At 36.3% G+C, this 16,918-nt stretch overlaps 1 long non-coding RNA gene across 1 annotated transcript; it reads right to left on the bottom strand.

Moving 5' to 3' along the window:
• Positions 1–4,148: 4,148 nt before the first annotated feature.
• On the bottom strand, positions 4,149–4,884 carry LOC131432345 (uncharacterized). Its single transcript, XR_009229830.1, has 2 exons — positions 4,580–4,884; positions 4,149–4,509 (listed from the first exon to the last, which is right to left on the bottom strand). It is a non-coding gene; the product is annotated as an uncharacterized LOC131432345 (long non-coding RNA).
• Positions 4,885–16,918: the final 12,034 nt, after the last annotated feature.

Raw genomic sequence — 16,918 nt, 5'->3', positions numbered from 1 at the left:
TCGCCAACGAGACAAACATTTCAAAAGGTCCTATATGACAATTTATTAAATTTCATGATAACAGTGTAGGAACAGTTGTCTCATGTTAAACTTATGATTTCCACCAAAAACACTGATTTTTTTCTAATTTTTGCTATAAAAAAGCTGCTTTACCGACAATATCGCACAGTTCTATTGATTGGACGTTTGACGGATGAGAAGTCCAATCTGACAATAAAAAAAAAACATTTGAAAGTGCAGTTCGGACTTTTCAAACACGTATGGAAAAATAAAAACTTAATCTAAATTTCGTATATTTACCATTTTTTGGAAGCTATGCATCCATCGCTGGACAACATTCAGCTATTATTAGGTAAGAATACTAAGTGAAGTTGTTTTGTGCTTTCAATTGTAGAATATTTTCAGATGCTGCAGATACCATTTCACATCGGTTGGATAATATCGTCGATCATGGTGATGTGATTGTGAATGCGTGATTTTACGTACGTATAACTTCGAGCGAAAATTTTACTTCGAAGAAAATTTCGAAAGGTAATCATTGGCAAAGACAGAATTTTGGATCGTCCAACAATGGTAAATGTATATTCGGAAAATTAACAACAGCCATAAATATCTTTGTCAACTCATATCATAACCGTAGATCACAATTCATCTTTACGAACAAAAGGATCGGTTCGACGGTCACTTAATTTCCAGCATTTTCCCGGTCAAAGGGCCGAGTTTCATCGTAACAACGAAAGGTACAAACGTAGCACACAAGTTTCCTCTTAACGTTATGATGGTGTTGGCATTGCGAATGATCGTACGTCAAATTGGGTAGAGGAGCATGTCCACATACAAAACAACGAATATGAAATAGTAAAAGCATCTATCTGTGGTAAAATGTACTGTGTGGCTACACGATAAGTTATATTTATTATAGATTTCATCCAAAGATTCGTCAGATTTACTCTCAATCATCCGCAAAACTAATAAAACAGCGACTGTAGAGGAATCTAAAAATGTCGATTATAACCTTTCGTGTCGGGAAGAAACTTCCAATTACTTTAACAGTAGCGTTTTTAGTGCAGACCGAAAAAAATATTTGTGCGAGTCAGATGGAAGAATCCATGAGGCGTAATATTATAGCCACTGATCATCCTTACGTTCAGCGACAAGACTGTCCGATTGTTGAATCGGGTTATCTTATTAGACGAAACGAAAAATTAAGTGGAATTGTCACATTAAAAAGTTCTAATAGCAACGAAGGTAATTTTCAATTGTATTAAAGATGATTGCTTCGCCATATTACGACGTTTTTAAAATCCATATACAGTTGTGAGCAGACATCTATGGTACCGATCAAAAAATATGAGCGGAATTGAAATGTTGCGCGTTATCGAATCTATTTCTACTACATTCGATGTAATTCTCATCATTTTCTTTTTTCATGTAGAAAATGTTTGGAAATCTGTTGACAAGCATATCTTTCCTAAATCTGGTTTGAATTTTATTCCTTCATCTCCTAATCGATATAATTCTCGAACGACATTTACGACTGAGAAAAGTTTATGCACTTTTTCAAAAGTGCGTACAAGATGGAGGTAGCAAATTTTTGAACGACCTATTAGTTGAAGAAGTGGTGGTTGCAGAAGACGATCGTGATGCAGATCACAAGAACACATTCAGTGCCAGTATGGATATGAGTGGCACAAAAAATGATTCTTTTTCAGATGATGACATTTCGACAGGAAAATATGAATTTTTGAATGATCTCACAATATTCGAGTACTTTGAAAAGTTTGATGACGTTTCTTTGTCAATCGTTAAAGAACCTGAAGGCTCGTATGGTAAATGATTGAATGCCATGTCAAGAAGAAAATTAAGGCGAGGCGGATGAATAAAAACGCAATGAGCTAGGTCTGTCGTATGTCCGCGATAATGGAATAGTTGTAACTGCACGCGAAGTTAAGACACCATGTAAATGTAGATTAAAATGTTACGAGAAATATGCTTTGAATACACGCCAGAAGCTACTTCGAAATCTTCTACGATTAAAAAATAACAGCCAAAATCAGTTTTTAGCGAACCACATAACAGTTAAAACAACTGTCCGGCCATATGTGAGTAATAGTGAATCTTTTTGAGCTTTCATCCAATCATTCTACATTCAATTTGTTTACTATATTCAATAGGTGGTGAACTCTAGGCGCAGTTACACCCGAGTTTATAAGATGCCCGGTATCAATGGTGCAGTCAAAGTATGTAAGACTATGTTTCAAGCAACATACGACATCGGTAGCAGAAAAAATACGTGTCTTTGCGGCAAAGATCATAACCAGATTAGGAATATCCACCGATGATGAACGTCAACAGAATAGTCATCGGAAACCGATTAGTTAGGAACATATACACTACATAAAACAGCACATTTTATCATTTCCTGCCTATGAAAGTCACTGCACAAGGGAAAAATCAAGTAAACTATACCTTTCTAGTGATTTATCTATCCGACAGATGTATTAGTTTTACCAACACAAATGGTCCCGGTTCACTATAATCAGACCCTGTCAGCTCGGAGCGAAATCAATTTTCAGTTCAACAACGCCATCGCACGGCATCACATTCAACATATCATGTCAATTGTATGGGTGCGCAGCCCTGCTATTTTGGCGCGCACGAATTTGACATTTTCTCCCTTACTTCTATGTATGAGATTCGATGCGGACTCGCCTGAGGGCGACATGCTCGCCAAAAAGTATGTTGCCAGTGATTTGTTCGGGAAATGTGAGAGCTGGATATCTTGTTAATAAGATGTCTTTGCTATAATGCTTATCGTTTGATTTTCAATACCTTTAATTTGAGCTTCAGAAAGCCCAAATCTGATACCTGTGGTAAATGTGATCGCCTCATGGTTCAGATAAAAACAGCATCGGATACGAAGGAAAAACAGGAACTGCAGATGCTGCTTGAAAGCCATCAAGATGCTGCTAAAAGAATATATAACGAAAAAAGGAAAGATATAACCAACGCCAATAAAAATTCGACTATCAGAACATCTTTGTTTGACTTGCAAAGCAACTCGCAACTCCACACCTGAAAAATGGTGAAGCATTTTAGCGTAGGCAGTTGTACACTTATAATTTGACAGTTTTTACTTCTTACCTTGGCGAAAATATATCATCTTGTTATTTGTGGGATGAAACAAAGGTCAAGCGTGGATCCCAAGAAATTGGATCATGTATTCTTCAAGATTTAAGAAAGATTCCCGACACAGTCAACACTGTCATATATTACAGCGATCGATGTTCAGGCCAAAATAATAATAAAACTATAATATTCCTTTTCACTTATTTCATTGAATTAATGAAGCGACGTGGTACTACGTTGGAAGTTTTTCACAAGTTTATGCTAAGCGGCCATTTCCACATGGAGGTAGACACTGTGCATGCAGCGATTGAAAGGGCAAAGAAAAAATGTTCGGTTGATATAGAAATCTCCCACGATTGGGCTATATTTATTAGTTCGATCCGCCGGAAATTTCCTTTCAATGTAACCGAATTGGACCAAAAAGAAATGCCTAATTTGAAATCTTTAGATAATAGATACCAAATACCAAAATTCTCGACTTCGGGTAGGCCATTTAGAATGAAGGAAGTTATGATATTCCGGTATTCCACAGAATCTCCTGGACTAGTTGAATATAAAGCTGATGTTGAGGATGAAACATTCAGTAGCATTCAAGTTCTAAGAAATGTAGCAAGCGACGTTGACAATGTTATTTTAAAACCAATTTCGGATCAACCAATAGAGTTACCGAGCGCAAAGCTAGAAGATTTGAGGAAACTTATGCCTTACATCAAACGAAAGGAATATTACTCTACATTTCTTTAAACATTGGTAGCACCGAAGAGAGGTAGACGAAAGAATGCTGTGATTGACCATTTTGATGCAGATCAAGATCCAATGGAGGATAGCGATTGTGACGAATAAGAACATCAAGAGATTTAGAGCAATCGATCAACTTTGTGCTTATAAATTTGCTAAATCTAAGTCAAATAACATTATTATTATTTGTTCTACCCCGGTGGTAATACCATTATTATTGTAAACTACAAATAAAATCTACTAACATGTTGAAGTTCTCTTTTTTTAATAACACGAAAATACCTTTTTAAACTCAACATCAGAGCAAATTTTAATATTATTCTAAATCTATTCACAAATGTTGTCCAGTTCAGGATCTCAACATGATTCATATCTGAACCAAGAACAAACCTGTGTTCTGTTTTATGAGACATGAAATATTTGACCAGATTTAAATCTGATTGATATTTTCTGATAGTAAATTTCATTCAGAATTTCCTCCGTGCCTCCGAAATCCGGCTTATTTGCAATGGTCGTATTGTTACCATATTGCACATCTCAGTTGACTGCATTTTCTTATGGTGTTCCTTCCGAGAGCATCAGCACATAAATCTTATTGTTTTCTGTTGCAGTTCTCTGGTTGATCGTTAGTGTAGAGGTGCCCTATTAACAGATGAGACAAGAGGTTTTTATCAAAACGTTTTCGAACACAGTTCCTACAGAAAGCTCTTACCTAATTGTACAGTTTGATGCATCCAAAAGAATAATCAAGGTTTGACAGTGTATTTAACACCAGAACTGTTCGATATTTGCATGTCACAAGCTTTTCTAAAAATATATTTGTAATTATCATAACGGAACCGCTTTATGCCTTCTTGTTTTATTTTACGGTGGTACCCCACCGCCGTGAAACGGCCCACCCGCTGGCTGAGCCACCAGTCCGAGACAAGAACCTTTTCAGGAGAATACGTACTAAACAACTACCGCAGCGCCACCTACTCGTGAAAAATAAAAGCTGGGAGTTCCCCCACCAGCTCGGGGAGGTATTCACCAAAAAATTAATCAAAAACTTCTTCGAAGCGCCATCTACCGTCAAAATGAAAAAGCTGGGAACTCCCCCACCAGAAAAAAAGGATGAGCAATACGTTGGACAATTTCGAAAGTAGGAAAAAATTAACAATTGCAAGCTTGTACATATATGTTTAAATCTGCAATATGTGAATCATATATCGATTTGTTATAGAATTGTGCTATGTCGAATAAGCGTGTTGAATAGAAAATATTACTGTTCGGAAAAATCACTTTCAGCCTAAATTATTCACAACCAACAAATCAATTGTCCGCCATAGGTATCAATTGCCCACTCGTTTTTTCCACATGCTAGTTATTATGACACTAACAGTAAGCATGAAAACGGTCCGCATTTATTTTCCAAAACTGAAAAACGCTCTCTGGGCGATATGATTTTCTCGTTCAGCATACTTTGAACTACATTCTGGCCGAGTTTGAGTATTGGGAAATGGGTCCGAGGGCAGATATTTGGTAATCAATACAAAATTAATAATTCATCAAGGAAAACTTGAAAACTTTGATCGAAATTTATTTTCCAAAACTAAAAAACGCTCTCTAAAGCGATATGATTTTCTCGTTCACCATACTTTGAACTACATTCTGGCCGAATTTGAGTATTGGGAAATGGGTCCGACGGCAGATATTCGATTAATAATAAAACAATCAATATTACATAATATCAAATTTCTGAAACGCCATCTACTCGTGATTTCATGCACTTCAGTACAATTCCCCCACCAATTAGAAATTGAAAAGTTTTGATCAAATTTAATTTTCCAAAACTAAAAAACGCTCTCTAGGCAATATGATTTTCTCGTTCAGCATACTTTGAACTACATTCTGGCTAAATTTGAGTATTGGGAAATGGGTCCGACGGCAGATATTTGGTAATCAATACGAAATCAATAATTCATCAAGGAAAACTTGAAAACTTTGATCGAAATTTATTTTCCAAAACTAAAAAACGCTCTCAAGGCGATATGATTTTCTCGTTCAACATACTTTGAACTACATTCTGGCCAAATTTGAGTATTGGGAAATGGGTTCGACGGCAGATATTTGGTAATCAATACGAAATCAATAATTCATCAAGGAAAACTTGAAAACTTTGATCGAAATTTATTTTCCAACGCTCTATGGGCGATATGATTTTCTCGTTCAGCATACTTTGAACTACATTCTGGCCGAATTTGAGTATTGGGAAATGGGTCCGACGGCAGATATTCGATTATTAATAAAACAATCAATATTACATGATATCAAATTTCTGAAGCGCCATCTACTCGTGATTTCATGCACTTCAGTACATCCCCCCACCAGTTAGAGATTGAAAAGTTTTGATCAAATTTAATTTTCCAAAACTAAAAAACGCTCTCTAGGCAATATGATTTTCTCGTTCAGCATACTTTGAACTACATTCTGGCCAAATTTGAGTATTGGGGAATGGGTCCGACGGCAGATATTTGGTAATCAATACAAAAGCAATAATTCATCAAGGAAAACTTGAAAACTTTGATCGAAATTTATTTTCCAAAACTGAAAAACGCTTTCTGGGCGATATGATTTTCTCGTTCAGCATACTTTGAACTACATTCTGGCCGAGTTTGAGTATTGGGAAATGGGTTCGAGGGCAGATATTTGGTAATCAATACGAAATCAATAATTCATCAAGGAAATCTTGAAAACTTTGATCGAAATTTATTTTCCAAAACTAAAAAACGCTCTCTAGGCGATATGATTTTCTCGTTCAACATACTTTGAACTACATTCTGGCCAAATTTGAGTATTGGGAAATGGGTCCGACGGCAGATATTTGGTAATCAATACGAAATCAATAATTCATCAAGGAAAACTTGAAAACTTTGATCGAAATTTATTTTCCAAAACTAAAAAACGCTCTCTGGGCGATATGATTTTCTCGTTCAGCATACTTTGAACTACATTCTGGCCGAGTTTGAGTATTGGGAAATGGGTCCGAGGGCAGATATTTGGTAATCAATACGAAATCAAAAATAGTCATATATTCCTAAATGGATCTCACTCACTATTTTCAGCGATGGTTTGAACGATTTTCACAAACTTAGATTCAAATGAAAGTTCTTCCGGTCCCATACGGAATTTCTGAATTTCATCCGGATCCGAATTATAGGGTAAAGTGTGTTCAATATTGTACACCATCACACCGGCGAAACAAAACCGTAAAAAAATTTGAAACTGAACTCAAAACCGTTATTCCCAATCTTAGGGTCAAATGAAAGGTCTTAAGGTCCTACCAAAAATTAGTGCATATTTTTGGATAAAACAAAAATTTAAATCGCCGTTTCAAGTACGATCACAAAATCGTATAAAATTTTCAAAATTTGAATACAAACTAGTAGACTTTGTATGTCATGTTAGTTGGTGGCCGTACGAACCGACTTTGATTATACCGGTTCTCGGGTTCCGGTGTTGGAAGTACATATAATAGTGAACCCACTTCGTTTTCTAATGGATGGCCTAACCGATCAGATCTGTTTCATTCTCTATGTTATACTAATTAATGCACAAACAACCCCTTGGATTCTTTCAAAAATCGAAGAGAAATATTTTGAACAGAATACCACAATATTATATATGAGAAAGGTATCATTACACCACTAGGTGGATTAAAACAGGTTTTTGATGAATTCATCGCAGCCAAGTAATCCGTAAAATAATGGAAAGATACATTAACAGCATAAGGCGCTTGACAATTCCACTGTCCGAAAACAAAAATTCGGGCGAGACAAAGTTCGACGGGCCAGCTAGTCAGAAATATAATTTTGAAACATTCCCCCAAATTAGTTAACAAACTAAAAACTTTTTCTGTGCCATACAGTTATTTTCAGTGTGAACGCACAATTTATTTAAAATTCACTCAAATGTTGATACTATGTTTTGAGAGTGCATTTTCTGACATATTCGAAATTTACATTTGAAGTTGGCATCACTTTTTCTATGATTCATCATTCCCAAGCTAGGTATAAAGTTATCAGGACGTTTTTTCGAGCGCTAGGAGTGTTAGAAGCAGAAAGTGAATATTAGTGTTAGTCGGGAATTTTTAACCTTTTGAAGGATATTTCAATTTAAGTAAAAACAGCCTTTCTGAAGGCTATATCGCTTTAAGGTACGTGGTAAATTCATGAATCATCATTTTTCTGATCAACTCATCGAGCACCGCGTTATGTAGTTTTCGTTTTTAAATTGCACTACACCGGTGTAGTAAGGTTGCACTGAAACCGTTCGTTTTTGCCAATTGCACTACACCCGTGCTACACTTTTTCTGCACCGATACCACTGGTGTAGCACTCATCAAAAGTTTGGTGTAGCTCTGTGCAATGGAATCATTTATGGTAGTCATTTTTGTTCGTTTATTCATGCCTCCGTGTAGCACTGCACCGGTGTAGTGCAAATTAAAAACGAAAACGCCATTAGTTTTTTATTTTTTCTTTGAGGTATGTGTGTTTGTTCGTAAACATTAGGCGAGCTTTTTTATATGATGACTAATAAAATTGCACGTTGATCCTTTACAAGTACTGTCCAGGACTCGTACTCGTGAAAGTTAACCGGTCTAATCAGAGTTTTGTAGATAATAAACATCATACGACGACAAATTTTGCTCGATCAAAGCGTCTGGCGAAGTCCAAAGTGATCACGATCCTCCCAAAATGCATCTCTGAATTTCTCTATACTATCGCACTGTTAGCGCAACTATAAATGAACTATAAAATATTTAGGCAGTTTTGTTATTAATGAACGAATTTATTTATTTTGCGAATGGTCTGGTAATTTTTTTACTTTATAAAAAAGCTGTTTCAAAACGATTTTCGTATTTCTGCATAAAATGTTCAAAACGACGTATGTGACATTTAAGCTGAACCGAGAAAAGCGATGTTGAAAAATAATCGCACAATTTTAAATCCTATTTAAAAATGAAACAACTTCATCTCTTCACTAAATCGTCCAATGTGTATGCGTGCAACGAATCATAGTGACTCATTCACAATTTTCAACTACAAAGATAACTTTTAGGCAAAAACGACACTTACGTCGTTTTGTAATTTGATCATGTACATTGGACAGTAGGATAGGTCGTTTTAAGCGCTATTCGCACTAGGCCGTGACGTATCCGGAACGGGACTGGACCGGATTCCGTCCGGGTTACGCTTCAAATTTGCAGCTCCATGTGAATATTCTCACTAGACCGTGTGGTACCCGTGTCTGTAACGATACACGTCCGAAGCACGGTCAAAGCATGCGTTGACTCAAAGTTACTATTGACAGGGACTGGAATTGTCACATGTTTCCATCCAAGGCTCCAAGATACAGCGGGAAATTCCACAAAAATCGTTAGCAATCTTCTTCCACATATCTTCTATTGGTTTCGGCATTGCATCGTCGATTAATTTTTCGGTAACTACACGACATATCTCGTGAACAATCTGGTAGACAGCCCTAAGTCTGTAACTAAATGCTATGATTTTTTGCGTGTCTCCTGTTGATAAATATCTGAAATCATGAGACGAACACAAACCATAAGCCATCTCAATGATCGTTATAAAATTTTAGGTTGGAGTTTCTTTGACATTTACAAAGAAATCTTAACAAGTCAATGAAAATATCTTAAATACACTGCCAGCCTCTCTCGGAGAGTTACTGCTAATCGGAATGTAGTGTCATGCTTTTTAAGACACGGATGAATTTTACTCAACAGCGAGTTGAAACAAGCTTCTGACATTCGGAAATATTCCTTGATCTCGTCATTCACAAGCTGCTTATATAAGGTGATGAATTCACCCTCAACTGCTCTTTTTCGCCAAAGTTCGTGCATCCAAGCAGAGATGTCTATCTCCTCTGTGTGACTAAGAGCAAGCAAAATTTCTCCCCTCGCACTGACAACTTCAACGAGAGCTCTTCTCTTTCACATTTATACACCACTGTTGTGTAAGTGTGCACGCATCATGAGTGCGTTTGTTTATTTCCTTTTACCTCTTCCACTGAATCGCACCAAAGTGCTAGAGCATTAGCTAATAAATTCTCTGAGGAGGATGCAGATACTTTCACAGAGGTGTACACGCCGGTGAGCACTCTGCTGTATGGTTTTCGTAGATGAAGCGTGGACACGCAAAATCAGCAAAATAAAACAATTTATCGTAAAATTTTCGGTTTTCCTTGCAAATTTTTCATAGCAAGGCTAGATCTACTCTCTATTAATTGAAGTTCACAGAAGTGTTCGCTCACAATCACGCGCCAGTGGTCACTTGGGTGTATTTAGACGAGAGCGCGTCTGAGCGATTCATGCGAAGAGAATGTGTTTCACTCGCGCCAGCTGCTTTAACCACAAGCACACACTCAAATGCTTTCTATTCGACACTGAGAAGAAGTGCGCTTTCCTCTTTGTGCGGTGCTTCGTTTTTTTCATCCTCGGTGTGGCAAAAATCTGACTCTAGCGTGTATAACTCTGGTGAAATGCCATCTCTGCATCCAAGTCTTCTTTCTTTATTTTGTTTGTATTTAAACTGCTGATTATCTTCGCCATTCCGAGCAATTGCAATTATGGCCAATTCTTTGTTGAAAAAATGTGCCATTTTCGTGAGGAACAGAAGCACATCAATTTCAACGATTGTGTATGTTACTAATAGCAACGGTAGCGACACGGAAAGTGCACGGTATGATGAGAATATTTTACAAATAAATCCCGGCACGTTGCGGTCCCGTTCCGGATACGTCATGGCCTAGTGTGGATAGCGCTTAAAACGACCTATCCTGCTGTCCCATGTACATGATCAAATTACAAAACGACGTAAGTGTCGTTTTTGCCTAAAAGTTATCTTTGTAGTTGAAAATTGTGAATTAGTCACTATGATACGTTGCACGCATACACATTGGACGATTTAGTGAAGAGATGAAGTTGTTTTCAATTACTCATTTTTAAATAGGATTTAAAATTGTGCGATTATTTTTCAACATCGCTTTTCTCGGTTCAGCTTAAATGTCACATACGTCGTTTTGAACATTTTATGCAGAAATACAAAAATCGTTTTGAAACAGCTTTTTTATAAAGTAAAAAAATTACCAGACCATTCGCAAAATAAATAAATTCGTTCATTAATAACAAAACTGCCTAAATATTTTATAGTTCATTTATAGTTGCGCTAACAGTGCGATAGTACAGAGAAATTCAGATGCATTTTGGGAGGATCGTGATCACTTTGGATTTCGCGGACGCTTTGATCGAGCAAAATTTGTTGTCGTATGATGTTTATTATCTACAAAACTCTGATTAGACCGGTTTACTTTCACGAGTACGAGTCCTGGACAGTACTTGTAAAGGATCAACGTGCAATTTTATTAGTCATCATATAAAAAAGCTCGCCTAATGTTTACGAACAAACACACATACCTCAAAGAAAAAATAAAAAACTAATGGCGTTTTCGATTTTAATTTGCACTACACCGGTGCAGTGCTACACGGAGGCATGAATAAACGAACAAAAATGACTACCATAAATGATTCCATTGCACAGAGCTACACCAAACTTTTGATGAGTGCTACACCAGTGGCACGATGTAAAATACCCTGGTGATCACGTTTTTCTATGTGTTAGTGCGGTTGTCATTTCATTTTGGAATAACAGAGAGACGTGAAGAAGAAAAAACATAAACAAATGACGTTCCGGGAGTTGCCTTTATGAAAATATTTAGAGTTTGTTCTGTTTGCGAAAATATTGACAGTGAAATGCGGTGTTTTGTTCCGGGGTGTTTCAATCGTTTTCATCATCTGCATTTAAAATGCCACCCACAGCACAATCACTCCATTATTCATAATAACTGTAATAGATATCACAGTGCGATCCGCCAAATCCGTCCTCTAACGAAATGAACAGAATCGGATGTGTGTAAAATTTTCTATATTTCGACGTTACCTTGCAAGCCCTTGAAGAAAAAATGTCCAGATTTTCAATTAGTGTCAAAGATTCGCCAGGCTGCGCGACAACTGGAGTAACTTAGAAGTGAAATCCCGAACTGAACTGGTCGTTTGTTTATGTTTACATGCTTGAATCCCGGCGCGCCATACTTAATTTCGTGAGAAAATTACCAACACAACCAAAACTGTCTTATTACGCCACCAGTGTATTTAACGTCGTGCACCAGTGGTATCGGTGCCAGAGATGCCATTTATACAGATTTATCTGTATTATACAGATTTTTACATGCTCATACAGATTTAATACAGAGTACAGATTTTATACAGGTTTCCTCGATTTAATACAGATTTATACAGATCTCACAAAAAGTAAGAAAAAAAAACTTTTTTGTCTGAGCTATCTTTTAGTATTTGATAACAGTGACGAGATAAAAGTCTATCAATCAACGGACAAATAACAAATTGATATGGAAATCTATTGTCTAATCCATTTATATTATCATTTGAAACCAATTTGAACTGATTTTCAAGGAAGTAATGGTATCATGAAACTTTACTGTCAAACTGAGAGTTGTATAATCCGACTTGACGTTGCATATTGGGTGCTGAAATTCCAAGTCAAATTATGAAGACAACAATTTTAAACTATATGGAATTACAATTCAATTGTTGTGAATAAAAAAAATTAAAAAAAACTATGAAATTTCGTCGTTAAATATTCTTGTAAGCGCGGCAATGACTGATTGAGTCAACCATCCTACAGCCACAATCTATTGAAATAACTTTTAGGATCATTTTGTTGTAAGAATTTCCATTTATTAGTGAATACAGATTAATACAGATTTTTTATTCAAAGCAATACAGATTTTCTATGAAAATATCTGGCATCTCTGATCGGTGCAGAAAAAGTGTAGCAGGGGTGTAGTGCAATTGGCAAAAACGAACGGTTTCAGTGCAACCTTACTACACCGGTGTAGTGGAATTTAAAAACGAAAACTACATAACGCGGTGCTCGATGAGTTGATCAGAAATTCATGAATTTACCACGTACCTTAAAGCGATATAGCCTTCAGAAAGGCTGTTTTTACTTAAATTGAAATATCCTTCAAAAGGTTAAAAATTCCCGACTAACACTAATGTTCACTTTCTGCTTCTAACACTCCTAGCGCTCGAAAAAACGTCCTGATAACTTTATACCTAGCTTGGGAATGATGAATCATAGAAAAAGTGATGCCAACTTCAAATGTAAATTTCGAATATGTCAGAAAATGCACTCTCAAAACATAGTATCAACATTTGCGTGAATTTTAAATAAATTGTGCGTTCACACTGAAAATAACTGTATGGCACAGAAAAAGTTTTTAGTTTGTTAACTAATTTGGGGGAATGTTTCAAAATTATATTTCTGACTAGCTGGCCCGTCGAACTTTGTCTCGCCCGAAATTTTGTTTTCGGACAGTGGAATTGTCAAGCGCCTTATGCTGTTAATGTATCTTTCCATTATTTTACGGATTACTTGGCTGCGATGAATTCATCAAAAACCTGCTTTAATCCACCTAGTGGTGTAATGATACCTTTCTCATATGTAATATAGTGGTATACTGTTCAAAATATTTCTCTTCGATTTTTGAAAGAATTCAAGGGGTTTTTTGTGCATTAATTAGTATTTTTTTCGGTATTTTAACGATATCAAACTAACTAGAGATTATAAGAGGAGAAAGAATATGAAATCATAGAGCCATAGTACTCAAGGAAGAGCAAGGATGTGAAGAATAAAGTGCGGAAAAGTGAGACGTGACAAGGGTCATTTAAGTAAGCAGTAGGTTTTAATGGACTGGCATTTGAAAGCTGTTTAATGCATAATCCAGTAAAAGTTACGTGTTTCATAGGTAAAATGTAATGTACTGTTCATATCACATTTATCTATCAGTTCATACCAAATTTAGATACCAGAAAATTACTATTTTATATATTGGTTGAAGTCAAAAGGGAGATTCCAGATTTTAGTATAAATCTATGGAATGAAAAATGTCATGAAATATAAAATATTTATTTCAGAAAATTGTCATATAATTCCAATGGTTTAAAAAGCAACTAATAACGTCGTGGTATTTCAAATCGACAAGCTTCCAGAAATCGTTTAAGTTGTCACTGCCATCCAACCGAAGCCGAAGTCGAGATCCAAGAACTCCCACAACACTACCGATGCAGGTTGAAGTCGCATTACATGGTTCCAGTGTCTCTAGCTTCATACCGACGGTCTGTTTGAAGCATTCGGCAGGAGCGAGTAAACTTCTGCACTCACGCAGGCACTCGGTCCAGTTGAACACATGGAAACTTTCATACTTGAATGGTCCGGTCGATGGAGTAAAAAATTGTAATTAAATAACTTTTCTCGCAAATATTTACACTACTTACACTTCGAGGGCCACTGCTCGCCATTTTCAAAATCGAGTTTTTCACACTGGAAATTCACGTAGATTGTTTGACGTTTGGTCAATTCACGTAAACCTTATGTGATGACTCTATTCATTTTAGGGGATGTTCGTATAACATTCATTTTCGTCACGTAAAATATTCAATTTGACATTTGAAACCATTCTACGTGATTTTTCAAGTGAATCGAACGTGAATTTTTATTTGAGTGTAGGACATTAACCCTCAGGGTACGGACTGGGTTACCGTAACCCGAGCGAAATTTGAAAGAAGCGCCATACGAAGAGAAGTCGGCGAGGGGGGTCCGGACCAGGGGGGGAAAAAACTTATAGGTACACACTACTAGAGGCCCAAGCGGCAGAGTCAGTCTCCGCTTTGTGTCCGAGCTAGACACATATAAACATTGTGCTCGGGTGTGGTACACCCAGTCCGTATCGAACGTTACAAAATCCAAAATTTTCAAAAAAATTAAGTTTTAATTTTCGTCTGTTTGCCGCTGAGGAATAAAAAGGTAAGTAAGAATACGTACTCTTTACTTAATTTTGTAGATTCTAACCTCAAAATAACGCGTTGTACATGGTGTAAGCGAAGTATTGTAGTAGATCTCAATCACTTGAACGTACGTCTTATATCGAAATCTTTGCTGCTCGTAGTGAATTATAACTCATTAAATTTTGTTTCTTGTAATTTTTTGTTAAAGAACACGCATTAAAAACATGGCAACGCGTCGAATCACTCGAAGCGTTGCTGCTTTGGAGGAGTTGTACAAGGAAAACGAGGAGGACAGCGTTACAGAGAATGACAGTGACACCGACGACGCCGTAGGTGCGGAAGAGGAAAGTTCTCACGATTCTGAAACAGACGCAGTATTATAAGTATTATAAGTGCCTTAGATGTCATAAGGCGATGTGTAAAGAGCACGTAGCGAAACTGTGCTGCGAGTGCGGCAATATTATGTAACATGACTTGTGTAACTTTTTAATAATAAATATTCGCCTTTAACAATTATGTTTGGTATTTATTTATATAATACTACTCAACAATATCTGAGAAACAATTTTTTTACGCTCAAAGTAATTAATTTTAACCTTTATCATCATAAATCAACAAAACAACATTTTTTCACTAACTCGAAAAAACGCGTATTTTCATTTTTCAAAAAAAAATATAGTTTTTGGAATAAATCAAAAAACCGTTATGGACATTTGTAAGAACTACTTTTTACCTTTCAAATGCGAGTTATACAATGTAAATATTTTTTTTTTTTCAAAAAGTTACAGCATTTTGAAAAAAAACGTTTTTTACAAAAAAATTTCAAGACCCGTTCACATTTTTCATTAAAATTTTTTTTTCAATCAGTTAAATGATTAATCTGACAACTCTATTATATTTTTGAGACAATTTCACACAACATAAAAAAAAATTATTCAAATTGACAAAGTACAGCTCGATATACACCCAATCAAAGTCGCCGGGTTAGGCTAACCCTGTCCGTACTGAACGTAACTTTTTTATAGTCCGTACCCTGAGGGTTAAGAATACATTATTGTGTCATAGGACCGTGATGAAAATAAAATATTTTCTGGAACAAAAACGAACTTATAAATTTTATTCTGTAATGAAAACAAATACAATATCACGAACTGTTGCTCCGACGAGCGGTTCGACAGGAGGAGAAATTGTTTTGAGCTTTTGTGTAGAATTTGTGTTACCCTTTTTTAAGCAAAAAATAATAGGGGTACCAACCGCCGTGAAACGGCCCACCCGCTGGCTGAGCCACCAGTCCGAGACAAGAACCTTTTCAGGAGAATACGTACTAAACAACTACCGCAGCGCCACCTACTCGTGAAAAATGAAAGCTGGGAATTCCCCAACAAGCTCGGGGAGGTATTCACCAAAAAATTAATCAAAAACTTCTTCGAAGCGCCATCTACCGTCAAAATGAAAAAGCTGGGAACTCCCCCACCAGAAAAAAAGGATGAGCAATACGTTGGACAATTTCGAAAGTAGGACAAAATTAACAATTGCAAGCTTGTACATATATGTTTAAATCTGCAATATGTGAATCATATATCGATTTGTTATAGAATTGTGCTATGTCGAATAAGCGTGTTGAATAGAAAATATTACTGTTCGGAAAAATCACTTTCAGCCTGAATTATTCACAACCAACCAATCAATTGTCCGCCATAGGTATCAATTGCCCACTCGTTTTTTCCACATGCTAGTTATTATGACACTAACAGTAAACAGGAAAACGGTCCGCATTTATTTTCCAAAACTGAAAAACGCTCTCTGAGCGATATGATTTTCTCATTCAGCATACTTTGAACTACATTCTGGCCGAGTTTGAGTATTGGGAAATGGGTCCGAGGGCAGATATTTGGTAATCAATACAAAATCAATAATTCATCAAGGAAAACTTGAAAACTTTGATCGAAATTTATTTTCCAAAACTAAAAAACGCTCTCTGGGCGATATGATTTTCTCGTTCAGCATACTTTGAACTACATTCTGGCCGAATTTGAGTATTGGGAAATGGGTCCGACGGCAGATATTCGATTATTAATAAAACAATCAATATTACATAATATCAAATTTCTGAAACGCCATCTACTC

The sequence above is a fragment of the Malaya genurostris genome, chromosome 2, assembly GCF_030247185.1.
Source record: "Malaya genurostris strain Urasoe2022 chromosome 2, Malgen_1.1, whole genome shotgun sequence".
NCBI classification, from domain to species: domain Eukaryota; kingdom Metazoa; phylum Arthropoda; class Insecta; order Diptera; family Culicidae; genus Malaya; species Malaya genurostris.
The sequence above is the reverse complement of the archived record's forward strand: the minus strand, read 5'-3'. Positions and strand labels throughout refer to the sequence as shown.